Here is a 27,274-nt window from a genome sequence, read left to right as displayed (position 1 = left end):
TGTTTTCCAAACAGCTCCTATGAAGACTAAAATTCACACCCTTAAATTCATTTCTTATTTGTTTTACATTTGCCCCCAGAAAACCCCAAGCAAAGCATCAATATGCAAGTCGGAAGAATTGTACATTCTTATAGCATTCATTGCCATAAATTTGGTTCTTAGAGTAGTTTCTGATCCTTAGTAGAAAGTAGAATTCTGAGAGAATTGAGAACACTTGGATGTTGGGAGTGAAAGGAACTTCCTAGAACAATATTTTCAGGTATGTGTTTTGCAGAACATTTGTGATCTATAAGATGTGAATTATGGACCAAAAAAAGAGATAATCTTGGTCAAATCAATTGAGAAATGTTGAAATGTAGTTAAATTAATTTTTTAAAGACTTTTGCTCCACAAAAGACCCTGTAAAGAGGATGAAAGAACAAGATCAGATGGAGAAAATCTTTGCAAACCAAATACCTAACAAAAGACTTTTATGTAGAATATATAAAGAACTCTCAAAATTCAACAGTAAAATTTGGAAAATGAGCAAAAGACAGGAAAGACATTTCATCAAGAATATATGAATGCAAAATTATTAATGATGTTCAACATGCCCACTAGAATGGCTATAATCAGAGAGACATGCAATACCAAGTGTTGGGAAGGATGTGGAGAAACTAGATATTTCATACATTGCTGATGGGACTGTAAAATGGTACAGCTACTCAGGAAGATAATTTGGCAGTTACTTAGTAAACTAATATATATTTAAGATACAACCCAGCAATCATGTTCCTGGGTGTTAATCTCAGAAAAATGAAAACGTACATCCACAAAAATACATGTATATGAATATTCGTAGAAGCTTCATTTGTAATAGCCAAGAATTGGAAACAACTCAAATGCTTTTCAATGAATGAATGTTTAAATAAATGGCAGTATATACATAGCACAGAAAATGCGTCAATTGATACATGTAGCAACATGGATGGATCTCAAAGGAATTACGCTGAGTGAAAATAAGTCAATCTCGAAAGATTATACATGATCATATGTATGATTCCATTTATATAACATTCTCAAAGCGACAAAATTGTAAAGCTAGAGATAGTGGTTGCTGAAGACCAAGGGCACAGCTCAGTGTAACTATAGGAGTAGCACAATATCTAGGTTGGAGTTATAAATCTGGGAGTCATCAGCATACAGATAGCATTTAAAGCTATGAGACTGGATGAGATCACTTTGGGATAAGTGAAGATAGAAAAGATGAGAAGTCCAAGGACCAAACTGTGGGTTCTGATACATTAAGAATCCACAAGAAAAGGAGGGATCAGCATAAGATATTAAAAGACATGGCCAGAGAGTGTTAGAGTGGTGAGATTTGGGGTGATATTTCTCTTTACATTTTCTTTACTGTGGCTTTATTACTTGAAAAATTTTTTAAAAGATCCAAATATATCTCTCTTCTTTGATGTGTTTGTAAACTCCTTGAAGACAGAGCAAATCTATGTCTTTATTTGGGATTGTTTATATACTTCACCTCCACTGAGAAACCAATATTCTTCACAGAGAAAAAGATTGTTAATTTAAGGAATACATTAGCTAAGGCATTCAGTAGGCATGATAGAGGATCGAGTTCATCTCGTATAGGTTTGCATTGTCTTACATAAATGTAACTTGAGGAAAAAAGAAAAATTATAAAATGTGTTACTAGATAACCTTCAGGGTTGAATTTTCCCTCTTCCAGATTCTAAGCTTCATAAGGTCAGGAACAGTATCTATCCAGTTCTTTGCACAACGCTTTCCATTTAGTAAAGTTCCATAAAATTTGAAACATGTTTGTCTGCTAAAATCCCCCAAAACCCAAATGCTACATTTAGGAAAAACTCTTTTGCCAGTAACTGAGCTCTGTGCAGAACTTGCTTATAATTTTTATATGTTCAAATTTTTTCCCTTTTATGGATGGAGTTTTATAGATCATAAATTCAGCTGCTCAGACAACCCTAGAAGTTATTTATTCTTACTCTCTCTACCAATCCTCTTATGTTGAATTACTGACTCAACAGAGCTTAGCTGAAACTGGCACTTTTCTAACACTAATAATATTTTCTATTTTTTGGGAGTTTTTCTGCCAAGAACTTAAAAAAGTAATGAGGTAGGCAGTAAAAGGCATTTCCTCTCCGAAGGCCAAATCTTGAAAGCTCACATCAAGATTTGCATCAGCCAATGTAAGACTTTCTCCATTCCCACCATACCTGACTTTAGTAGCTTTTCTTTAGCAGAGATTTAGGGAATGTGGGTTCTGCTCGTAGACAAATCATTTAATCTCAAAGCTGTAATGACTCGATTATAATGCTATAATCACCACATCACCTTCGCATCTCATAATTTTGCTGTGGGAACATCTGAGACAATATTCACAAGTGGGTTCAAGACATATTGATGGTTAAAGGCCACTGCCCTAAATACAGATGTTCTTTACATATTTGTCTTTGGCTCTCTTTTTTCTTTGCACTCATTTATGATCATTGCAGTGATTGCTTCCAAAAGATTAAATCTGCTACTTGTATCCCCAGTCTTCCTCTCTCTCTAATGCTCAGTTCTGGATAATCAGTAAGTAGCTCTGTACCAACAAAGCCTAGGCTATGTTTTAAGAAAAGCTCAGGGACCAACTGGAGAACCCAATGATCATCTTTGGGGCCTTGTGTCCTGAGTCCGCCCAGATTCATTAGGTGGTATTAAGTTAAATGAATTAGCTGAGTACTTCCAGCCTCAAGCCCATATTAATCTAAGAACTGTGGCAGTGATGTACCTAACAACAGGAATACCACGTACTGAGCCAGGGCAGCTGAGAGAAGGCAGAGAAAGATAAATAGATGAGAATCATAACTAGCAATTATTAGTGCTTTATGATGTTAACTCATCTATCACCAAAAGCTTGCATGGCAATTACCATCTTCCCCATTTTATTTTATTTTATTATTTATTTTGAGATGGAGCCTTGCTCTGTCGCTCAGGTTGGAGTGCAGTGGCATGATCTCAGCTCACTGCAACCTCTGCCTCCTGGCTTTAAGCGATTCTCCTGCATCAGCCTCCCAAGTAGCTGGGACTACAGGCGACTGCCACAATGCCCGGCTAACTTTTGTATTTTTAGTAGAGACAGGATTTTGCCATGCTGGCCACGCTGGTCTCCAACTCCTGACCTCAGGTGATCCACCCGCCTTGGCCTCCCGAAATGCTGGGATTACAGGGGTGAGCCACCGTGCCTGACGTTCCTCATTTTATTAAAAAGGAAACAGCAGCATGGAAAGAGTGAGTGATTTTCTCAAATAAATATTAAGGGTTTGGCAGAAGGTTGGAGTCACAGTTTAATCATCTTTCATTTTGTGAAAAACATAAATAGAATGATAACAAACACACTAATTAAGAGACTATTGCCATAGCGCAGGTGGGAAGATGATGGAGACTTAAAAGCTTCTATATGGAAGAACTTATTCTTTCTTCCTTACATTTCCATAAAGGAGACACTTCTACTGTACTCCTCATAGAGAAGATAATATTGAAGTGAATACTTCCAGTCTCTCCATCTTCACCTATATTTATTCCAACTCGGGGAGCAGAGATAGCTGATTTGACATTTAAGCACCTCATGCCCTATAGGGTGACTTCACTTAAGGAAAGTTTATTCAGTTGAATGGCAATATGAACACATTTCTCTTGTACCTTTTTGTGTTTTCTGCCCTGGGTTTAAGAGGGAACAGGGCTTTCTCACCTCTTCCTCCCATTATGAAGCAGGCAGAGGGGCAGTTGTTCTCCCACTTGGTTGAGGTGGGCTATTCTTCAACTTCCTCCTTGACTTTTGGATGAGTAAATTGGGCTCAAATGTTCCCACCCATTGGTGCCGATGTCCACATTTAGGGTGAGGTATAAAGATGGTCACAAGTCAACCCCAGTTACAATCTCAAATCCAGCTTCACCAAGAAGCTGTCTATTTTGTTTTACTGACAGCCAACAATAAAGCTGACTCTTTCTTCCGTCTATCTTTCTAGACCTGTTAGGGTGCTAAGGAGAAGACGAGTTATTAGCACCCAAGAGAAGCACCAGTGGGGATGGAAATACAAGGTTCACATTCACTGAGCTGTGGTTTTTTATTTTTTATTTTTTTATTTTTCCAGGGAAATGGGTATTCTTGATATTTAGAGCAAACTCTGCTTCTCTGTTTAATCAGTGCCCAGAACAAGGAAATGGGTTAGTCTCTCTGAGCCTTAGATTCCTGATCTGTAAAATAAGGATTAAGGATAGCTCATTTTAAACAAGAGTAATGCTATTTTCTACCCCCTTAGGCTCATAAGAGGATATGTACAGAGCCTGGTGAGTTTTATATCATCTCATCTTGAATGACAATCAAAACTCCTTCTGGGCCTCCAGGACACCCTGATGGAGTGTCAGCAGTTATTAAAGTAAAAGAGCAAAGATAAACAACAGGAGTCTTTGATCCCGGGGCCTGGTAATAGTCCATTAAAAAAAACAGAAGATGAGATCCAGTTATGCTCTCTAACCCTATTAAAACCTAGGCAGATCTGACTCTGCATGTTTCCTGGGCCTGCTGACCTTACCCAGATCTAATAAAGAAAGTGGTTTTATCTTTGCTTTTACTAACACTGTCACTCTCTGTACTAAGGGAGGTAATAAGGGTGAGAAGAGAGTGGGATCTGGAAAGTTGAGCACCAGCTATCCTAACTACGTATTTATGAGATACCCTTTGTGTCTAATGTCTCTTTTCCATGGAAGAAACAGTCAAGGCCCATAGAGATTGATGATATGCTCAAAGTTACCGAGCAAGTTGGAGTAGGAAAAACTAAGAAAATGAGTTAATTGATTGAAAGAACATTCATTGATCATCCACCATGGGCCAACATTGTACTAGGCTGTAAGAGTGGGATTAAAAATATGAATAAACATGAGTCCTTTCTCATCCTTTAGGAGCAATAAAATATTGATGGTTCTATTAGAGAACATTGTAAAAGATGTAACAAGATCACTGAGTGGGGAGTGCCCATTTTTCTAGAAGAAAAGATTCAGAACATCACTATCAAAAAGTTATATGTAATATAAATTATATATCAAAAAGGTTATATATAAAACCTATATATATTCATATATGTCATTCATATATATACATATATATATATATATATATATATATCAACTTTTACCCAATTCAATTGCAATGTAATTTCCATAACTGGAATATGGCATATATAGGTGATTTAAAGTGGCATATATAGGTGATTTAAAAATATTTTTAGTAGAGTTAAATGCAATTTAATTGGATTTGTTTGCCTGATAGTGAATCTTAATAGTTACTGATTGCATATTAAATTGATCTAAATTAGCAGGTTACCCCTGTCACAGATAATATGCTTAGAAACATACAGCTTAAGAATGGCACCATCACTGGGCTGAGAAAAACCTTGAAAGCTCAACAATTCATTTGACTAGAACAAAACTCACATTTTCTTATCAGTTCTTTTCTTATAATTATTCAGATGATTATTTTCTTTCCAGCTTTTATTTTAGATTTAGGGGGGACATGTGCAGATTTGTTACATGGGTAAATTATGTGTTGCTGGGGTTTGGTATACAGATTATTTTCTCACCTAGGTAATGAGCATAGTAGTATTCAATAGGTAGGCTTTCAATCCTCGTAGGCTTTCAATCCTCACCCTTCTCCCACAGTTCACCCTCTAGTAGGCCCTGGTGTCTATTATTCCCTTCTTTGTGTCTATGTGTACTTAATGTTTAGCTCTCACTTATAAGTGAGAACATGCAGTATTTGGCTTTCTGTTCCTGCATTAAATCACTTAGGGTAATGGCCCCCAGCTGCATCCATGTTGCTGCAAAGGACATGATTTCATTCTTTTTATGGCTATGTAGTATTCCATAACGTATATGTACCACATTTTCTTTATCCGGTCCACTGTGGATGAGAATCTAGGTTGATTCCATGCAGATGACTATTTTATGTATATTGGAATGACTTTCTAATTTTTGGAAAGTTTATCATTGCAATAAATTCCAGAGGAATCAGCAGGTAAAACTAGACTCATCATAGATTGCTCGCAGACACAAGTGGGTTTTGTAACAATATATCACTGTAAGAAGAACTGTTCTTCCCAGTGATAAGAGTTGTAGTAAAGTGCTTGGGGTTTTTTTGTTTGTTTGTTTGTTTGTTTGTTTTCTGAGAGTTTGACTCTGTCACCCAGGCTGGAGTGCAGCAGCACGCAATCTCGGCTCACTGCAACCTCCACCTCCTGGGTTCAAGCGATTCTCCTGCCTCAGCATCCTGAGTAGCTGAGCCTACAGGTGCGCGCCACCATGCCCAGCTAATTTTTTGTATTTTTTAGTAGAGATGGGGTTTCATCGTGTTAGCCAGGATGGTCTCGATCTCCTTACCTCGTGATCCGCCCTCCTTGGCCTCCCAAAGTGCTGGGATTATAGGCGTGAGGCACCACACCTGGCCCTGTGCTTGGGTATCCTTTCTCACAAATGGCTGCTTGTTTTTAACTGATGGCCAACTTGAAGGCATAATCTGAGTGATGTATCTGAAGAAGATTATTATACCTCAACTCCACAGAGCGAAGTGGAGTTATTTTTCAAGCTACTTTATTTTTTAAGCTACTATTTATTGAGCACACACAATGGATCAAGTGCCATTTTAGATGCTTTTTATGTATTATCATAAGTAATCCTCGGCCGGGCGCGGTGGCTCACGCCTGTAATCCCAGCACTTTGGGAGGCCGAGGCGGGCGGATCACAAGGTCAGGAGATCGAGACCACGGTGAAACCCCGTCTCTACTAAAAATACAAAAAATTAGCCGGGCGCGGTGGCGGGCGCCTGTAGTCCCAGCTACTCAGGAGGCTGAGGCAGGAGAATGGCGTAAACCCAGGAGGCGGAGCTTGCAGTGAGCCGAGATCACGCCACTGCACTCCAGCCTGGGCGACAGAGCGAGACTCCGTCTCAAAAAACAAAACAAAAAAAAAAAATAAGTAATCCTCATAAACCTTTGAAATTGGTATTATTATACCCATTTTTACAGATGCATAATCAGAAATTCCAAGAGGTAAAATAATACATCTAAATTTACACAGGTACTAAGTGGTAAAACTAGGATTTGCTTTTGCATTCTCAATTGTGATACAGTAATCACTATGCCAGGCATTTCGGATGATGAGGCAATACAAAAGCCTTGATTCCTGATTTTTAAGATCTTACAATATGCTTGGAGAATCAGATATTTATGAAAGCAAAATGATGTCAATGCTAAAGTTTTAGAAGCAAAATCTTACAGCAATATTTAAAAAGAAAAAATATAGATAGGTTTCTTGGAATTTTGTGAAACTTCAAAAGAAAATATTTTCAACAAGTTATCATGGGGAAAAGAGAACTCCAGGCAAGTGTTCTGGTACAAGTATGTGAGCTTTGCTCAGATATCCATGGGTAGGTGTCTGAATAGAGTTCATGGTGCAGTACATGAGGGATATAGGAGAGGATTAAGCTGGAAAAGTGGAAGTAAATGAAAAGAGCAAGACCACAGACTACCTATCCTGCAACACACACAAAAGGAAGAATTTTAAAGCTATGAATATTCTGGTGTATTTCAGGATTTCTTAGTGGGAAAAAATCTTTTTCATTGTTGTTTTGAGGAAATTTACTCAGCAGACTATATTCAATAATGTAACCTAAGATTTTATTTCTCAGACCTTCTCTTTCCAGTACCTCCTATCTATCTAGATAATATGGAAGCCAGGGAGAAGAATGGAAACCCAAGATCTATGAGCCCTTGTGGCATATGAAAAGTGGGTGTTATCTGAAAAGTAGAACTCTAGATGAAACCAGGCCTTTCCCAACAATGGAGCCCAGGACAATGCTGTCTTCAATGTCCATGCCATTAGACTTGTTATAGATGAGCTTCTATAATGATGGCTTTCTGGTTAATTAAACCCTCTGAATGATTCTGTGTAACACTGACTTCTGTGATTCATCACAGAACAAGTCTTCATTCTTTCGTGGATTATTACTGTTTTCGGTGACTATATTTGGTTGTTTACTCTTTTTGGCACCAATCACCCAGTGAGTCAACAACCATTGTGAACAAATTACCCTCATTGTCTTTTCTGAGTCCCTTAATTTACTTTATTTTTCATTTGTTGCAAATGTCATTGTTTCTGCTAATGTTGTTTTTAAACATCTGTCAAGATAAAAAATTAAAAACATCACTTGTAATCCTTGTAGCTTGTTTTCTTCATGAGTTGTAGACGCTACTGTATGATAAACCTCAAGCAGTTGGGAAAAATATGTTTGATAAACTACTGTGTTAAATGCTTTGGAGATCATTCCTGAGCAGGAGTAGCATAATGCATTAGTAAGTATATAGTGAAACTTCAGGAGAGATGGAAAGTGTTTACTCATTGAAGTAATTTCTGGGAAAGAAACTTGGAACAGACTTTAGAGGATTCTGTGTTCTGTTTCTGGGTCTTCTTTTGTTAAAATGGCAAAATTATAGCTTTGGAGATGATGGGCTTTATCTTCTTGACTCTAGACCTCAAGCTGTTTCCAGTAAATGCTATTACCAAATTACTCATTGACTTGAAGTACATCTCAAATTGACAACAATAGTGAAAATGGCAATAGTAGTAATGTTAGCTCTCAGCTATTGTGTGCATACAGTAGGTCAGAACTATACTAAATCCTTTTCATAGGTTATTACATTTAGTGTTTAACAAAACTTAAAACTAAACATTTTAACTCCATTTTATATTAGAGTTTAATTATCTTAAGCAAAGTTACACAGTGAAGGAGCCAGTCTTTTGTTTGATTCTAAGGCCTGTGTCCTTAACCAATACAATATTCTATCTCTCAGATTCAGAGTCTTTTTCAAACCAACACGTGTATATGTGTGTGTGTTGTGTGAATGTGTGTAAATGTCTCCTCCTTCTTTTTTTTAAATATTACTTTAAGTTCTGGGATACATATGCTGAATGTGCAGGCTTGTTACAAAGGTATACATGTGCCATGGTGGTTTGCTGCACCTATCAACCTGTCATCTAGGTTTTAAGCCCTGCATGCATTAGGTATTTGTCCTAATACTCTCCCTCCCCTTTACTCCCAACCCCGAACAGGTCCCAGTGTGTGATGTTCCCCTCCCTGTGTCCATGTGTTCTCACTGTTCATCTCCTGCTTATGAGTGAGAACATGCAGTGTTTGGTTTTCTGTTTCTGTGTTAGTTTGCTAAGGATGATGGTTTCCAGCTTCATCCATGTCCCTGCAAAGGACATGAACTCATTCATTTTCATGGCTGCATAGTATTCCATGGTGTATATGCACCACATTTTCTTTATCCAGTCTATCATTGATGGGCAGTAAATGCATCCTTCTATGTATAAAGACACCTATACAAATGTATCTTTGCACTTCTGAGTATAGAATGTTTGCAAACATGTAGTAGAACTATTACCACTCACAGTGAGCTGCAGCTATAGAGACTCCTTTTATTCTCTCTTCCCTACAGTCCAACCAATACAGCTTTGCAGAAGTAACTTTATTTTAAATAGATCTGATGATGTCACTACTGCCCTCAGAAAACTTTAGAAGTTCCCTATAGAAAATGTAATAAACCCTAAACTCCTCAGCCCTCTGTAAACATCTCCCCTGCTGAACTTTCTAATCCTATATTTCATTACATCTTCCCTCCAATTCTAAGCTCTTCTTATAGTAGGCTACCATCATTCCCACCAGTATACACACAGTTTCCTGACTGTGTATCTTTTTTTCATGCTGTCCCTTCTGCCTGACATTCAATACTTGTCCTAAGTCTTAAACATCTTTTAAGACCCAGATGAAAACACTTAAGAACAGAATCTGCCTTATTTTCTCATTAAATATTACATTTGATTATGGTGTGTTTTAAAGTTTGCCTTAGAGCATAATACTCACTTGTGTATGCATCTATCTTATCTCACAACTCTCTTCCACCTGTGCTCCTTTCAAGCACGAGAACACCTGGTTTTTTTGTATTTAGAATTTCTTGCATAATGCTTAACACATGCTCAGAAAATGTTGGTTAACTTGAAGCAAATATTCACTAATGTTATTTATTTTTATAACTACTTCATTCCACCAGTGCAAAGAATGTACCTATGCTATGAAATGGCCAAAATGTAAATATTTTTCTGACATATTTAAAAATATGCCATGTTTGATCCATTATCTCTCTATCCTCAAGGAGCCACTAACTCAGATGTTTATGTCAAAACTTTTATATATCTCATCTATAAGACATGAATCAAAAATTTTTAAAAAGTTATTATTTTAAGAAAGCTCTTTCTATACAAGGAAGAGGTTTAATTCAATGCCTCACTTCCTTTATTCCAGTGCTAGCTGTGAAATGTGAAGAAGTAGCCTGAGGTGCTTGAGATTAATACTCTATGGACAATTAATCTAGTTCAATCTTGAACATAGAATACTTAATACAAGTACTATACTTATGTAGCCATTCATTTTCCTAACAAAGACTGATTATATCCCCAGGAAGTCAACCACAGCTCTCCATCACTTACAGTCACTGGCCAAAACTTCATTACCAGTGAAAATAGTGTGTCTTTTTCTATTTTAAATATTTATATATTATTTTTATGCATGAATATCTGTGTATGTCACTGTTCTCTATCTTAAACTAAACATTTAAGAATGGAATGGCCATGCCAAAGTCTGGTCAGCCTGATCATTTCAGTCATTTTAATTTAAAGAATGAATTGGATCAGCAACTTAATGATCTGAGTTAAGCTGGTTTGGAAATCAGATAATGTGAGAATAAACGACCGTGGGTTGCATAAGTGTGATCCATACCTACCTGGAAGGAAACCGCAAACCAGAATAACCATAGTCTGAAACATGGGGTGGAAAAATAGTTTCATCACAAGAAAATATTTTACTCCCAGTTTCTTCAGGCAGGGGAGGCCCTTCTAGAGAGAGACAAAATGCAACTATACCTAACAAGAGTTTAGAGCAGTGGAAGGGAATCTCCCAGCTATGTTCAGACCAGAAGATAATATTTCAAGTAAGCCACAGAGGTCTTCATTCATTCATTTAACAAGGCCTGCTCTGTGCCAGGCACCATTTTAAGAACTGGGGATACAGTTAAGAACAACAACAAAAATCTGCCATTATTAAACTTACATTCTAATCTGAGAAGAAAATAATCAAATGAACACATAATACAATATCAGTTATTATAGAAGAAAAGTAAAGTAGGGTCAAGACATCTAGCATTTGGGGATAAGTCAGATAACAGATAGAATTTCAGAGGGAGTGGTCGGGGTCTCTTACCTGAAGACAAGTGAGCAGAAACCCAAAGGAGGCAAGGAAGCAAGCCATGAAGAGATCTTAGGAAGAGTGTTTCAGGCAAAGAGAACAACAAGTACAAAGACTGGGTGAGAGTGGTTGGTGGGTTTGAGGAACAACCAATAAAGTCATAGTGCCTGGGGCACTGTGAGCTAGGGGTAGAGTGACTGAACATAAGATCAGAGAGGTAGCCAGGAAGAAGATCATGTTAGACCCAAGCACAGATACTTTTATAATTGAGGTAAAATTTACATACAGTGAAATGCATAGATTTTAGGATTAGATAACTTTTTTAAAATTTAGGAATAGGATCTCACATTGTTGCCCAGGCCAGAGTGCAATGGCTTTTCCTAGGAATAATTGTAGAGAACTATTGCCTCGATCTCTTGGGCTCAGTAGATCCTCCTGCCTCAGCCTGCTGAGTAGCTGGGGCTATAGGTATGTGCCATTACACCTGGCTGAGATACATTTTGACAAGTATATTCATTCATGTAACCATCACCTCAAACAAGGCACAGAATATTTCTATTTTGGCCTGGTGCAGTGGCTCACCACCTGTAACCTCAGCACTTTCAAAGGCAGAGGCTAGAGGATCACTTGAGTCCAGAAGTTCAAGATCAGCCTGGGCAGCATAGCAAGACTCTGTCTTGACAAAACATTTAAAAATTAGCCAGATGCAGTGGAATGCATCTGTGGTCCCAGCTGCTTGAGAGACTGAGGTGGGAGGATCACTTGAGCCCTAGAGTTTGAGGCTACAGTGAGCTGTGATCACAACACTGCAGCCTGGGTGAGAGAGTGAAACCCTCTCTCTAATTTTTTTTTTCCAATTATCCCTAAGAGTTCCTTCATCTCCACTTCCAGTCAATCTCCACCCTGTCTCCTGATGCATATGGTCTAGTTTTTCTTTTTCCCACCACGAATTAGTTCCACCCATTCTAGAACTTCATATGAATGAAACCATAGAGTATACATTCTTTTGATAAGGCTCTGTTTGTTCAATATGTTTTTAGATTTATTTATGTTTTTGCGTACACTATTAGTCAATTCTTTTTTTAACTGCTGATTAGTTAGTATTCCAATATATGACCATTCCACAATTATTTATCTATTTTTCTGTTGATATTCATTTGAATGTATTCTAATTTCTGACTATTAGGAATAAAGATATTATTTTAATAACTCACTGTGTTGACATATCTTTGTATTTCTCTTGGGTAAATACTTAGAGTGGAATTGCTGGGGCATAGGGCAAGTGTATTTTTTCCTTTTAATGAAAAAAAAACCTGCTGAACAGTTTTCTAAAATAGTTGTACCTTTTTTCAAGTTCTTTTGAGGCACTCATTTATTTATTTTGGAATTCAGATAAGAACAAACACATCATAGACAGTCATTGTACAAAGTAATTCAGTTATCTCAATTGCAATTAATAAACATTTTTTCTTCAAGACAGTTAACACTTTTTCAGATCAATCTGAGTGCCACCTTATGCAAAAACTAAATTTAAAAAAAAAGTCTAAATAGATTAAGAGAGTAGAAGCCAATTATGCTTTTCTCAGTTGGAAGTATTTCAACAAAACTGTTTCAGTAATATAAATCAGATCAAGAGGAGGTGAACTTCAGTTTAATTCCTGAAATACAATTCATAAAATAAGACCTTTATGTTTAAGAGGTCCTTTAAACTGGCTTTTATTGTACTGTCATTTCCAAAATCTCACTAAGAGGGAGAAGGAAAAAAAAACCTTATTTAAGATGTTCTGACTTTTAGTAGCCACTAGTTTTATGTCTTCTTTATGCCATTTAGAAGGCAATCTTTTTCCATTTGGTAACCACTTTTCTTTTTCTTTTTTTTTTTTTTTTTTAGAGACGGATTCTTGCTCTGTCACTCAGGCTGGAGTGCAGTGGCGCAATCTTAGCTCACTGCAACCTCTGCCTCCCAGGTTCTAGCAATTCTCCTGCCTCAGCCTTCCAAGTAGCTGGGATTACAGGCACAGGCCGCCACCGCCGGCTAATTTTTTTTTTGGGGGGGATATTAATAGGGATAGGGGTTCACCGTGTTGCCCAGGCTGGTCTTGAACTCCTGAGCTTAGGCGATCCACCCACCTCGGGCTCCCAAAGTGCTAGGGTTATAGGCATGAGCCACCGTGCCCGGCCGGTAACCGTTTTTTTCCCACTGTTCTCCCAGCTGTGGTAACAGAACCCCAATTTCTTTCCCTGAAGAGATCCCCACTTTCCTGACGTCGTGACACTTGCAGGAAATGGGATTCACCACTGCTGCATTTCCTTTCAGAGACAGTGCTCTCCTTGGTACCTCAGTAGCTCACATACACGAGTAGTTGCATCACAAGTAGTTGCATCACGTTCCCTAGAACCTATAATGAAGTCTTCATCGAGTTTTAATGGTTCTGAACTATCCGTTGCTTTAACTAAATTTTTCATATTTTTAACGATAAAAAATCCAAGGCTTTTCTCTTTTGGTGCAGTCTTCGACCTCAAATCCACTTTTGCAACATCATCCTATCATTTCAATAATGAGGCAAAAAGAGTCATTGACTTTGGTGAAAAACTTTCAATATTTTTACTGACCTTATTAAACTCTTCTAAACTTTAATTAGCAGGTAAACCTACATAAGGAGCCACATCAAGATCACAGATAAGGGGAATCAAATGATTTACATGGTTACCAACAAATTTTTTTTCAGTTCCACCCAAATCGTCATTCCTGATATTCCAGCCAAGCGTTTTGCATTTTCTGCAATTGTTTACAAAGTCTCAGGACCGTGGTCACCAGGTTGCTCTACAATTGTCCCATAAAAGTGTAGGAAGGTCTAGCTAAGTTGGGAAGAATATTAAGAGGAAAGTTCAACCTGTGCTAAGTGGAAGCTCATGAGTTTCTTATTTTAATTTAGCAATCAACACTGTGAGAGTTTCTGCAACTCCTGGAGCATTTTGGAAATTTGAACTTGAATATTGCTGCAATTTTCATGTTTAGTTAAAAGAAAACATTTGGATTTTGTTCTAACTTATCCTGTTCAGATTGTGGCAATTAATATGATTTTGACACTGAATTCTCTAAGGTGTTTGAACCTTTCCAAATAATGTTATTTGCAGTTCCTGTTATTATTTTCAAGGATATACGTAAATAATTATAAGATTTAATTAGTAAGAGTATTTATCAGCCAGTCATGATCCGTACAAGTATTTTTAAAAAGCCAGTACTCTTATAAAACCTGAAATATCTTAAAAGTATAAGATAATCCTCTTTTATTTCTGTTTGGCATGTCCAACAAATCTAACTTTCTTATTTTTTAAATCATGACCATTAAAGTCATCAAATAAGGTATCATTAAAATCTTAAAACAGAATTTACAGGGACAGCCTTGTGTTCAGCATCTTTCTGCCGGTCAGTTGTGACTTCGACTTCAGCATATCATCCATCAGTGGCAACATCAATCTCTAGTGTAGTAATCTTAACATTTTCTTTGTGAAGCCTGGCAGTAATTGTTCTGCGCTCTTCTCCTTTGTTGTTTATCATCCAAATCCTGGCTGCCTGAAACATCATCTTCATCTGAGTAGGAGTGGCAGTGTTGGCAAAGTCTACATTTCCAGGCTTTAGTCCATTGAATAAACCCCTCACTGTTCCTGCCCTCCTGCTTTTTTCTTTTTTCTTTTTTCTTTTTTCTTCTTCTTTGAGATAGGGTCTCTGTCACCCAGACTGGAGTACAGGGTTGCTATCTCAGCTCACTGCAACCTCCACCTCCTGGGCTCAAGTGATTCTCTTGCCTCAGCCTCCTGAGTAGCTGGGACTACAGGTGCGTGCCACCGTGCCTGGTTAATTTTTGTAGAGACAGGGTCTTGCCATGTTGCCCAGACTGGTCTTGAACTCCTCAGCTCAAGCAATTTGTCCATCATGTCAGCCTCCCGAAGTGCCAGGATTACAGGGTGAGCCACCACACCTGCCCCCTCTGCTATTCTTAATTCATGATTCTCTTTCACAAGTAAATTGTCAAACTCTTCAATCCTTCTGAGAAAAGTGACTGGAATTATGGAGACTGCCACTTCATTGTAAATAGACATTGCTTCGGAAGGCAGACTACTACAACTACAGCTCAACGCTGGCCTGTGCCAAGGATACACGGGTCTCAGCATCGGGAGAGAACGTCAGCAGCCTTACAGGGACCCCGCCGATGCCGCACCCGTGTTTCATTCCCTTCAGCAATGTTCCAGAGTTCTGGTTCTTCCACATCCTACCCAACATTTAGTGTCATCAGTCATTTTAAATTTTAATCTTTTTTTGTAAGTGCATAGAACCATCTCATTGTGGTTTCAATGTGCCTTTTTTTTTTTTTTTTTTTTTTTTTTTTTGACACGGTCTCAATCTGCCGCCCAGGCTGAAGTGCAGTGGCACGATCTCAGGTCACTGCCACCTCCGCCTCCTGGTTTCAAGTGATTCTCCTGCCTCAGCCTCCCAAGTAGCTGGGATTACAGGCATGTGACACCACGCCCAGCTAGTTTTTGTATTTTTAGTAGAGACGGAGTTTCACCATGTTGTCCAGGATGGTCTCGATCTCTTGACCTCGTGAGCCACCCTCTGAGCATCCCAATGTGCTAAGATTATAGGCATGAGCCACTGCCCCTGGCCCATTGGCCATTTTTATATCATTCTTTGTAGAGAGTCTGTTCAAGGGTTTTGCCTATTATATTACTGGTTTGTAGGAGGTATTTATATATTCTTTATAGATCCATATAGGTTATACAATTTTCTAACTGTGAAGGAAAGCCATCAGAAGGTTCAGAACAAGGCAAAGCCAGTAGTTTAGTTATGCAGAATTTGCTCTGTGCAATTTTAGGGGCTGCCATTCACATTTATAGTCATCATAGGTATGTATATTTGTTACAGTTTTCCTTGATATAACAGTATATTTTGAGGAAGAAACAATTTTTTTTCTACTTTGCTCAGAAACACCACTTGAGGTAATGGTGGACCACTGCCGTAGATCTTGATAAGGATTATTTTGTCGTTTGTATGGATAATTAACTGTGAGGAGGCAAGGAGAAGGGGTCATGCAAGCAGAAGGTTGAAAGTGTCAATGAGGTGTTTTGGGAAATTTTGTTGTACTTTTTGCTTTTGACTGAATAAGGTATGAGAAGAAAGAGGCAATTTAAAGTAGTAGCTATTCAATTTATAAACAAAATTTAGAAGAAATATGAGGGGCCCCAATTATGCTGGATTGGAAGATGAAACTTTTTCACATCTCGTATCTCTCTAACTGATGTAATGTTCTCAAAGTAAGAAATGGCCTCAGAATCTAGATCAAATCAAGGGCAAGACTATAAACCTGTTGTTAAAATCCTTGAAAAGATTTATGGCTATGCTTGCTAGACTCTCTTAGCTTGGCAAAAAAGCTCCTGAGAATTTTAAAGGCATTATCCTGACACGATGTCTAAAGTGGAGAGAAACCTGTCCAAAAAATGAATTGTTGGAATGGATTTTGTCTTGTAAAATGAACTATAACCTGATAGATAATAGAACCCCCACAAAGTTTTAAGAGAGATGCATTACATTAAACTAAAAACATCAGAGATACTACAAAATCAGAGAGACTTCTCGGCTTCTAACTTTCCACAGGCTGAAAGTTTGCTGAGAGAGCTACTCAGCTGCCAACACAGCCATTGCTTATGAAAAAAGATGTTCCAGAGGGTAGAACCAAGACCCGGAGCAAGAAAGACCCAGATAGGGAAAAACAAGAGATGAGAAGAACCATGGGTTAGGGAACTATTAATACTTTCAGGGATTAGAACTGGGCCCTAATCGAGAAATAGTCCCTACTGTGGAAGGTGAAATGAGCAACGTGTCCATGGCTGGAGGTAAGAATTGCTACAGACCAGTTCTTCCATGAGTTTCTTGTCCTTCACCTTTTGAATGGGAGTGTTTGTAGCCAATATCCTACTACTTTTTCAACATTACATATTGTAGGTATTGGAGGAGATGATGTCATTTTTGTTCAGAGGTATCTAGATTAAGAGGAGTGGTATCAAAGATGTGCTTGAGAAACTACATCCAAAGTGCCTCATCAGTATCTGGACCAGATTTATATGATGAGATCAAGAATTTTAAGCCTGATGCTCTGATTGAATGAGAATGTAGAGGGAATATGAATTACTCTGGCCTGAATTGGCTGTGGTAGATTGTTTTCAAAGATGGTTGCAACAACTCCGCATATTCTGCATGCCCCTCCTCCTGTTTGGAGGCAGAATTTGTACCCCTGTCCTGAATCTGGGATGTCTCTGTGACTCGTTTTGATCAACAAAATGTGGCAGAAGTGATGGTGTACAATTTCTGAAGCCTGGCACGGTGATATCTTGTATCTTCTACCTCCAATCTTTTTGAACAGTTTCCTGAGGTTTCCTAGGATGAAAGAAAACACAGAGAGAAAGCCTGAGCCATTAGCCAGAGCCAACTGACAGACTTGGGAGTGGGGGCATCTTGGGGCTCACAGCTCAGCCAACCCTCCAGGTGAAGGCAGCCCAGACAAAACCAGCCAATTCATAGAAGTGTGAAAAGATCATAGATTGTTATTGTTTTAGGCCACTAAGTTTTTGTGTGTTTTATTACACAATAATAGATAACGAAAGCAGAGATTGACTTCGTTATAAAAAATCTTTCATCAAAGAAAACTGGTTCGATGGCTTTACAAACAAATTCTATTATCTTTATGGAGGAATAAAACCATTCCATGAATACTCCCCAAGACAAAAGAGGAAGGAACACTTAAAGTCTAGTTTTATGAGATCAGCAAAACTGTGATGTAAATAATAAACAAGTACATTTCTTATAAGAAAAAAAAGCATTAGTTCACTATTCCTCATAATTATAGGTACAAATATCCCTAAGAAAATATTGAAAAATTGAATCAGGCAATATATAAAATGGAAAATATTTCAGTACTAAGTGGATTGTATTCTAAGAATGGAAGATTTTTCCAGGGGAAAAAATATAATCATCTCAATAGATGTGTAAAAATTTGAAAATCCAGTGCCCACTGATGATTAAGAAGTACTAAGAAAAATAGAAATAGAAAGAAATTTTCTCTGGTAAAGAACATCTATAAAAATTCTACAGCCAATAGAATGCATTCTCTCTAAAATCAAAAACAAGGAAAGGATATGTGATCTTATCTCTTCTATTCAGCATTGTGTTTGAAGTCGTAGCCAGCAGTAGGTCAAGAATCAGAAACAAAGGTTCAGGGACTGGAAATGAATAAGTTCTGATTGTCAGGCCTCTGAGCCCAAGCTAAGCCATCATATCCCCTGTGACCTGCACGTATACATCCAGATGGCCTGAAGCAACTGAAGATCCACAAAAGAAGTGAAAATAGCCAGTTCCTGCCTTAACTGATGACATTCCACCATTGTGATCTGTTCCTGCCCCACCCTAACTGATCAATTGACTTTGTGAAAATATACTGTCCCTGCCCTTGCAATAATGTACGTTGTGATATTCCCCTGCCCTTGTGAATGTACTTTGTACAATACACCCTCCCCAACCTTGAGAAGGTACTTTTTAATATCCTTCCCTGCCTTTAAGAAGGTACTTTGTAATATTCTCCCCGCCCTTGAGAATGTACTTTGTAAGATCCACCCCCTGCCCGCAAAAACTGCTCCTAACTCCACCGCCTATCCCAAATATATAAGAACTAATGATAATCCCACCACCCTTTGCTGACTCTCTTTTTGGACTCAGCCCACCTGCACCCAGGCGATTAAAAAGTTTTATTGCTCACACAAAGCCTGTTTGTTGGTCTCTTAACATGGATGCATGTGACACTGATTATTGATTTAAACATTTATTTTAAAATAATGTGTCTGTTTAGATTGAAATTTCCAAAGAATCCTACTCCCACTGGAAATTTTTAAAGCAAAGGAATAGCCTGCTCAATGAATGGGAAAGCTATTTGGGGAAAGTTTAATGAGGAACAGGATGCTTACATCATTTTAAAACATCTCCTATTACAGATCACATTAATTACAAAGAGAAAAATGGGAAAACCCCATAGATCTCATTTTAATCAGGTGGTCAAAGTAATGTCATCAATGACTAGACACACAATGACACAAAGTTAATGTCATTAATCATGTACCTCCTGATATGATGCACAGAGAAGAAAAAATATCACTGAAGTAGTGCTCCTGTTCAAGATTCATAATTAGATCTAACCATGGAGAAATATTTTTTAAAAATCCAAATTAAAGGAAATCCTAAAAATTGACCTTTGGTCTCCAAAAATGTCAGCATCATAAAGGTTGAGGAATTAGAGTCATGACAATAATGAAATTGATTTTGGATTGGATCTTGAATAAGAGGAAAAAAATGATACAGAAGACATAAAATTTGAACATAGGCTGAATGGTAAATAATATTCTCTTGATGTTAAATTTTCTAAATTTGATCAATATACAATGGTTTTAAAAGAGATACTCTGTTTTTTAAAATTTTGGTCTATACTATCCTTCATACTGGAAAAATCATTCTTATTTTCTCTGTCTATGCATTTTCTGCTTATCTTCAAATTCCTTGTAGAATTATCTCTTCTCTGAAACCTGTTCTGATGACCCTAGCCCACATGCACATCTCCCGCTGCAGAATTCTTACAATATTTAATGTATGTAACACACTATTATATTGATTGATAAGTTAATGAAATAGAAGGCACATCATATTAACAGATTGAAAAGACAGGGTTCTGTACCTGGGTGTGTCTTCTGTTTAATAACATTCATTTCTACCTGTTACTTGACTCCCTTTCCTCCTTGAGACATTTCCTCCTTGAGAGATTTCCTAATCTCTGAAGAAGCAATCTACACTAATATATATGCAAACTTCAAACCACAGCCAATATTTCACCCAGACTTACTGTGTATATAACTACATCTCCTACAAAAAGTTTATACTTATCTTTAAGAGTGCGGTGAACGGAATGCCAGAAATGTATCAGATATACATTATTTGCTTCAGAAGGCACAGGAAACTCATTGACTATGAACGATGAATGAAGAGACACTAAGGTTGTGTGTCTCTGCTCATCACAAATAAGCAATTCAGAAAATTGCTTCTACTTTAAATGGACAATTGACCAATCTTCATCCCATAGCCTTCTAGCAAAAAAACTCTCGAAGAATTAGAGTGCTATATCAAGTATAAGCAATCACTTAGTTCAGTGCCCATCCTTCCCCACCCCCGCCATCTTTACATTTCACAAGAAAACAAAACAAAGCAATGGAGTACTAATAAAAGTAAATTAATCACCCAAGGGTATACAATTAGAGGGAAAAAATGTCTCTATAGTCCAGGTCTCATAACTTCTAGGTTTTTTTGGTTTATTTTCTTTGCATATCAGCCTCTCCGATTTTACTCTTAAATACAGAAACTACATTATTTGGGTTCTAGCAACTACTGTAGTAGTGGGAGTACTTTACTTCTGCACATATAGTGATAACAAGGAAAGGTGAAAGGCCTGCTATTTCCCAATTGTTTTGAATGAAGTAACAATTTTAACCCTGAAGATAAGAACATGTCCTATTTAGCCTTTTTTTTTTTTTTTTTTTTTTTTTTTTTTTAATTTTTACCACTTGTTTCTTCCCAGGGCACCAGATAAAGGAGGACTAATAAGCATAAATGGTCCTGGGGACTCTAGGACAAGGGCTTGGACAAAAGGCAACAGCACCAAATAAGTTCAGTTTATTCTCCATCACACAAAACATTCCTTCAGGCTTACTCTAGCCTTGTGCATACCACTGGACTAAAAATAGACCCAATGTTTATTCCTGGAACATTGTTTAGTTTACTATTGTTAAATTCTCCAGGCAAAGTGTTTTTCCTAGGAGATTACTTCTGGGGATCACAAAAGCTAAGTTTCTCCTGGGTTACTCCCCCAAAACATACTGCTCTCCGAGTCCCTCCTAACATAAACACAAACTCTTGTCTTTTTCCAATACACAAATTTAACCAGCCAACTGTCATTTCCATGCCTCTGTTTTCTTGCCTGTAAAATGGGAATAATAACTGCTCTGGTTATTTCATGGGTTTTGTGCAGCTCTAAGTACATAAATGTGTGCAAATGCACAGGATTATTACAGTTGTCAGAGTCTGCTAAGAGGTAATTTTTTTCATTTTTTAATTGTAATTTAATATTAAAAAGATAAAAATGTGGGAAAAGTTTCTCTAAATGTTATCTTTGTACTTTTAGCCTGTCCCTCTGGTCTCCCACAGCTTCTGACATTTATGCAGTTTCTCTCACTCCACCTCCACTCTGCTGTATTGGCCAGAGAATGGAGACCGACTTGACTTTGCCAGACAAACAAATGTCAATCACTTGTGCAAAGTGCATTGAAAGTCTACTGTTGCCATCTTATAATCAATAATGGGAAAAGTGACTACAAATGGAATTGAATTTTTTGTAATGTGTCTTTATGGATTTTTTTAAAAGGACATCTGATTAACATATCCTGTTGTGCCTCTTATGTGGCTTATAGAAACTTGTTACAAATAATCAGCTAACTGTCTTAAGAGGACCCTATTCTAATTAGTCAATGTATTATGCACTTCTTTTTATATAAATCCAATATGCTATGAGCTCCCGAAGGTTAATGATCAAGTATTGTAAATCTTTTAGCCTTTACAGAGTTAATTAATGGTAAAAGTAATTTAGTGGCAGAATAGTATCACTGAATGAATTGTCATCAGATACTGAACTTTAGACTGCTTTTAAAAGTAGTACGAGAAAGGCATGAGTTGACACAGCCTTCATTGATAGTCAGGTATGGCCAAGGTGTGGGTAGAGTCAATGAAGATGAAACTGAGTTGAACAAATCAGCCTATGTGTACTACATCCACCAAAAGCTTAGTATCTTACAACTAAGGTAACCACCCAGAGACAAAGTAAGAATAGCTCCTCTTGATGTTGTTAGCATTATCACTATAACATTTTTTCTCTTTTTGGCCTGGCTAATAGGGGAGAAAATAGGATTTAAACAAATATTGACTGTATACTTACTATGTTCCCTGCTCTCCTTCAAAGTTCACAAAAATCTTATGAGGTAGAAAGGGAAATTATGGTTATGTTAATATGAAATGCAAAGATCTCTTTTCCATGTCTTCAACCCAGGTCTTTTGACTCCCAGATCAAAATTTTGAATTTTTTCTCTATAAACATCTCCTCTCTCAATGCTTTTGATTAAGAAATGTCATGAATTCACAATCAATGGTGAAAGCCATGAGTTTGATGGAGTATTATGACCTTAGTTTACAGAGGAATAAATCAAGTAAAAAGAGATGAAGAGAGGCTTGTTTCTAATCAGCCAACAATTAGATATAAAGTCCAGGTTTATTTTATTTATAACATTCATTCATGTAGCTATTAATTTGGTGAATATTTGTTAATGACCTACTATGAATCAGGTATCTGGAAGATGCTGGGAATCTAGAAATGAATAAAAGGAATGGAAAGCTCTGCCCTTAAGGAACCCAAATGTTAGTGGTAGGAATTAGACAATAAAGTAGGAAGGACATAAGGAGAATATCGTGTATGTGTTGAAATTTTAATTAGAACCATAGGAAAAGTCTCATTGAAAAGACAATATTTGAGTAAAAGTCTGAAGGAGGTGAGAGAGACAGCCATGTAGCTGTCTGAGGAGAGCATTCCAGGGAGATGGAACTGCAAGGGCAAATGCCCTGAATTACAGCAAAGAAACTAGTGTGGTGAGGACAGAGTGAGAGGAAGGGGAGTAGAAGACAGAGTCAGAGAGGTAGCAGTCTTTGGACCTAGGGATGGAGGGAACATATGTCAGTCTTGAGACCTTGAATGTTATTACTCCAACTTTGCCTGATGGTATGGTTTGGCTGTGTGTCCCCACCCACATCTCATCTTGAATTGTAATAATCCCCACTTGTCAAGGGCAGGACCAGGTGGAGGTAATTGGATCACAGGGGAGGTTTCTCCCATGCTGTTCTCATGATAATGAGTAAGTCTGAAGAGATCTGGTGGTTCTATAAAAATCTGGCATTCTCTCTCCTGCCGCCCTGTGAAGAGATGCCTTCCACCATGATTGTAAGTTTCATGAGGCCTCCCCAGCGATATGGAACTGTGTGTCAATTAAACCTCTTTCCTTTATATATTACCCAGTCTTGGGCACTTTTTTATAGTGGCGTGAGAATGGACTAATACGGTAAATTGGTATCCATAGAATGGGGCGCTGCTGTAAAAATACTAACAAATTTGGAAGCGACTTTGGAACTGGGTAACAGGCAGAGGTTGGAACAATTTCGAGGGCTCAGAAGAAGACAGAAAGATGTGGGAAAATTGAAAGTTCCTAGAAACTTGTTGAATGATTTTGACCAAAATACTGATGGTAATATGGACAATAAGGTCCAGGCTGAGGTGGTCTCAGATAGAGATGAGGAACTTCTTGGGAATGGGGGCAAAGGTGGTTCTTGCTATGCTTTAGCAAAGAGACTGATGGCATTTCGCCCTTGCCCTAGAGATCTGTGGAACTTTGAACTTGAAACAGATGATTTAGGGTAGCTGGTGGAAGAAATTTCAAAGTGGCAAAGCATTGAAGAGGAAGCAGAGGAGGAAAGTTTGGAAAATTTGCAGCCGGACGATGCAATGGAAAAGAAAAACCTATTATCTGAGGAGAAATTCAAGCCTGCTGCGGAAATTTACATAAGTAAACAGGAGCCAAATGTTAATCATCAAGACAATGGGGAAAATGTCTCCAGGGCATGCCAGAGATTTTCACGGCAGCCCCTCCCATCACAGGCCCAGAGCCCTAGGAGGGAAAAATCGTGTCCTGGGCTGGGTCCAGGGCCCCCTTGCTGTGTGCAGCCTTGGGACTTGGTGCCCTGCATACCAGCCACTCTAACCACACCACAGCTAAAAGGGGTCAGAGTACAGCTCAGTCCATTGCTTCAGAGGGTGAAAGCTCCAAGCCCTGGCAGCTTCCATGTAATGTTGGGCCTGTCGATGCACAGAAGTCAAGAACTGAGGTTTGGGAACCTCCACCTAAATTTTAAAGCATGGGTGGAAATGCCTGGATGTACAGACAGAAGTCTGCTGCAGAGACAGAGCCATCATGGAGAACCTCTGCTATGGCAGTGAGGATGGGAGATGCAGGGTTGCAGACCCCGCAGAGAGTCCCCACGGGGGCACTGCCTATTAGAGCTGTGAGAAGAGAGCCACCATCCTCCAGACCCCAGACCCCAGACCCCTGAATGGTAGATCCACCAATAGCTTGCACTGTGCACCTAGAAAAGCCACAGGCACCTAGTGCCCCCTGTGAAAGCAACCTGGAATAGGGCTGTGCCCTGCATGGCCACAGGGGTGGAGCTGCCCAAGGTTGTGGGAGCTCACCTCTTGCATCATGGTGACCTGGATGTGAGACATGCAGTCAAAGGAGATCATTTTGGAATTTTAAGTTTTAATGACTGCCCTATTGGATTTTGGACTTACATGGGGGCTGTAGCCTCTTTGTTTCAGCCTATTTCTCCCATTTGGAGTGGGAACATTTACCCAGTGCCTTTACCCCCATTGTATCTTGGAATAAACTAACTTGCTTTTGATTTTACAGGCTCATAAGTGGAAAGGACTTGCCTTGTCTCAGATGAGACTTTGAACTTGGACTTTTGAGTAAATGCTAGAATGAGTTAAGATTTTGGGGGACTGTTGGAAGGGCATGATTGTGTTTTGAAATGTGAAGACATGAGATTTGGGAGGGGCGGGGGTGGAATGATATGGTTTGGCTATGTGTCCCCATCCAGGTTTCACCTTGAATTGTAATAATCCCCATGTTTTAAGAATGGTACCAGCTAAAAAAAAAAAAAAAAAAAAAAAAAAAAAAAAAAAAAAAGAATGGTACCAGCTAGATGTAATTGAATCATGGGGGTGGTTTCCCCCATGCTGTTCTCACAATAATGAATAAGTCTCACAAGATCTGATGGTTGTATAAGCATTTGGTATTCCCTGCCTTGCACTCATTCTCTCCTGCCACCCTGTGAAGAGGTGCCTTGTGCCACGACTATAAGTTTCCTGATGCCTCCCCAACCATGCGGAACTGTTAGTCAATTAAACCTCTTTTCTTTATAAATTACTCACTCTTGTGTATTTCTTCACAGAAGCATGAGAACAGCAAATACACCTTATATTCTGCAAGATGGAAAGCCATCAGGAAGTTTTGAGCAAAGATGTGACCATACAGTGACTTAGCTCTTCCCATAACATGATCACTCTGATGGGTGTGTTAAGAATAGACTAAAAAAGACAAGTGTGTAGGAATGGTAAACATTTAAGAGGCTAAATCATTAACTCAAAGGAAAGATGGTGAAATCTTGGGCCATGCTATCAAGCATTGGAGGTTGTGAGAGTAGTTTTTTCTAATTGTCACTTAGGGCTATTACTCCTCTTACTTTGTTATATCACTTTTAAAAATGCCCAACATTTAGAATGATAATCCTTAAAAACTCAAGTGGACGAGAAATGCAAAACAACTTTTGGTCTTTAAGGGTACTTATGGAGTAAAGAAGTTATGCATAGATAAAAATAAAATGCTAATTACTTGAAACACTTTTTTCCCACTGGATAAAATAGCAATCATCTCCAAAGACTCACACATCACATAAAACTTAGCCCTATTTGTAATCATGCTTCTATTGTTGATTAGAAAAGATAATTCTCTAGTTAGTTCTTCTTTGTACCCATAGTTGGCATTTGCTTTATGAACAAATTCGAGTTCTGGAACATTCTTTGGTTAATATATTGAGCATCCTTATTAGGGTGGTGGTGCATCTCAAAAACCACAACAGATTTATGGAACAGGTTTGTTCTTCAGAAGTCTTAGTCCCAATCCCAACATGCTCCTTTTTGGAGACTAGAGACTCTAGCATCAGTTGAGCTGTGCTTCCTCCTCAAAGGTGTGGGCTACAGGTCCAAGGGGCCACTCATTCAAACTTTTAAGTTTAACTCCAACCAGATACCTTATTCCCCCAACCCTAGAGGTGGTAGCTGCTTCCTGCAGTTTCTACCCTAGTGATACTTTTGTGTTTACTTTTTTGCTTTTAAATGTACCCAGTGAACAATTTTTATACCTAATTGACAGTTTTTCATATTGAATCTTTTCTGTTAAAATTACTTGTGATTTTGACCTCTGGCCAGGCACGGTGGCTCATGCCTGTAATACCAGCACTTTGGGAGGCCAAGACGGGCGGATCACCTGAGGTCGAGAGTTCAAGACCAGCCTGACCAACATGGAGAAACTCCATCTCTACCAAAAATACAAAATTAGCTGGGCATAGTGGTGCATGCCTGTAATCCCAGCTACTCGGGAGGCTGAGACAGGAGAATCATTTGAACCGGGGAGGCGGAGGTTGCAGTGAGCCAAGATTGTGCCATTGCACTCCATCCTGGTCAACCAGAGCAAAACTCCATATCAAAAAAAAAAAAAATTACTTGTGATTTTGACCTTCTGACTGAATTGAATCAGAAATTGGAATCAATATTGTCTCAGGACATAGTCCTTTGAAGATGGAATTTTGGCATTGGTTTGGTAATTCCTTGGACTTGAATTCAGTGCTGAGATTCTGACCTTGGGAAATGAGATGCTGGTAATTTATGAAATTCAGTGTCATCATAGTAAAATTATTATTTGTGATTGATTGGACTGGTGTGTCTAGTGCAGCAAGTGCCTCAGGGTACCAAGTGTCTCATACACTTAACTCTATGGCAGTTACTTAGTAGTAAGTTCTGCAAGCTATGATATGTGTGCGTGGGGGGTGGGTAGGGGGTGTGGGTGGGTGTATTCAAGCAGTTCAAGAGAATGACAAACTCAGATGTTTAAACACTA

At 38.4% G+C, this 27,274-nt stretch overlaps 1 pseudogene; it reads right to left on the bottom strand.

The window, feature by feature from the left end:
- Positions 1-13,466: 13,466 nt before the first annotated feature.
- On the bottom strand, positions 13,467-15,457 carry LOC105493047 (CCA tRNA nucleotidyltransferase 1, mitochondrial pseudogene; annotated as a pseudogene).
- Between the last annotated feature and the right edge of the window lie 11,817 nt (positions 15,458-27,274).

Source organism: Macaca nemestrina, chromosome 1 (genome assembly GCF_043159975.1).
Source record: "Macaca nemestrina isolate mMacNem1 chromosome 1, mMacNem.hap1, whole genome shotgun sequence".
NCBI lineage: Eukaryota > Metazoa > Chordata > Mammalia > Primates > Cercopithecidae > Macaca > Macaca nemestrina.
The sequence above is the reverse complement of the archived record's forward strand: the minus strand, read 5'-3'. Positions and strand labels throughout refer to the sequence as shown.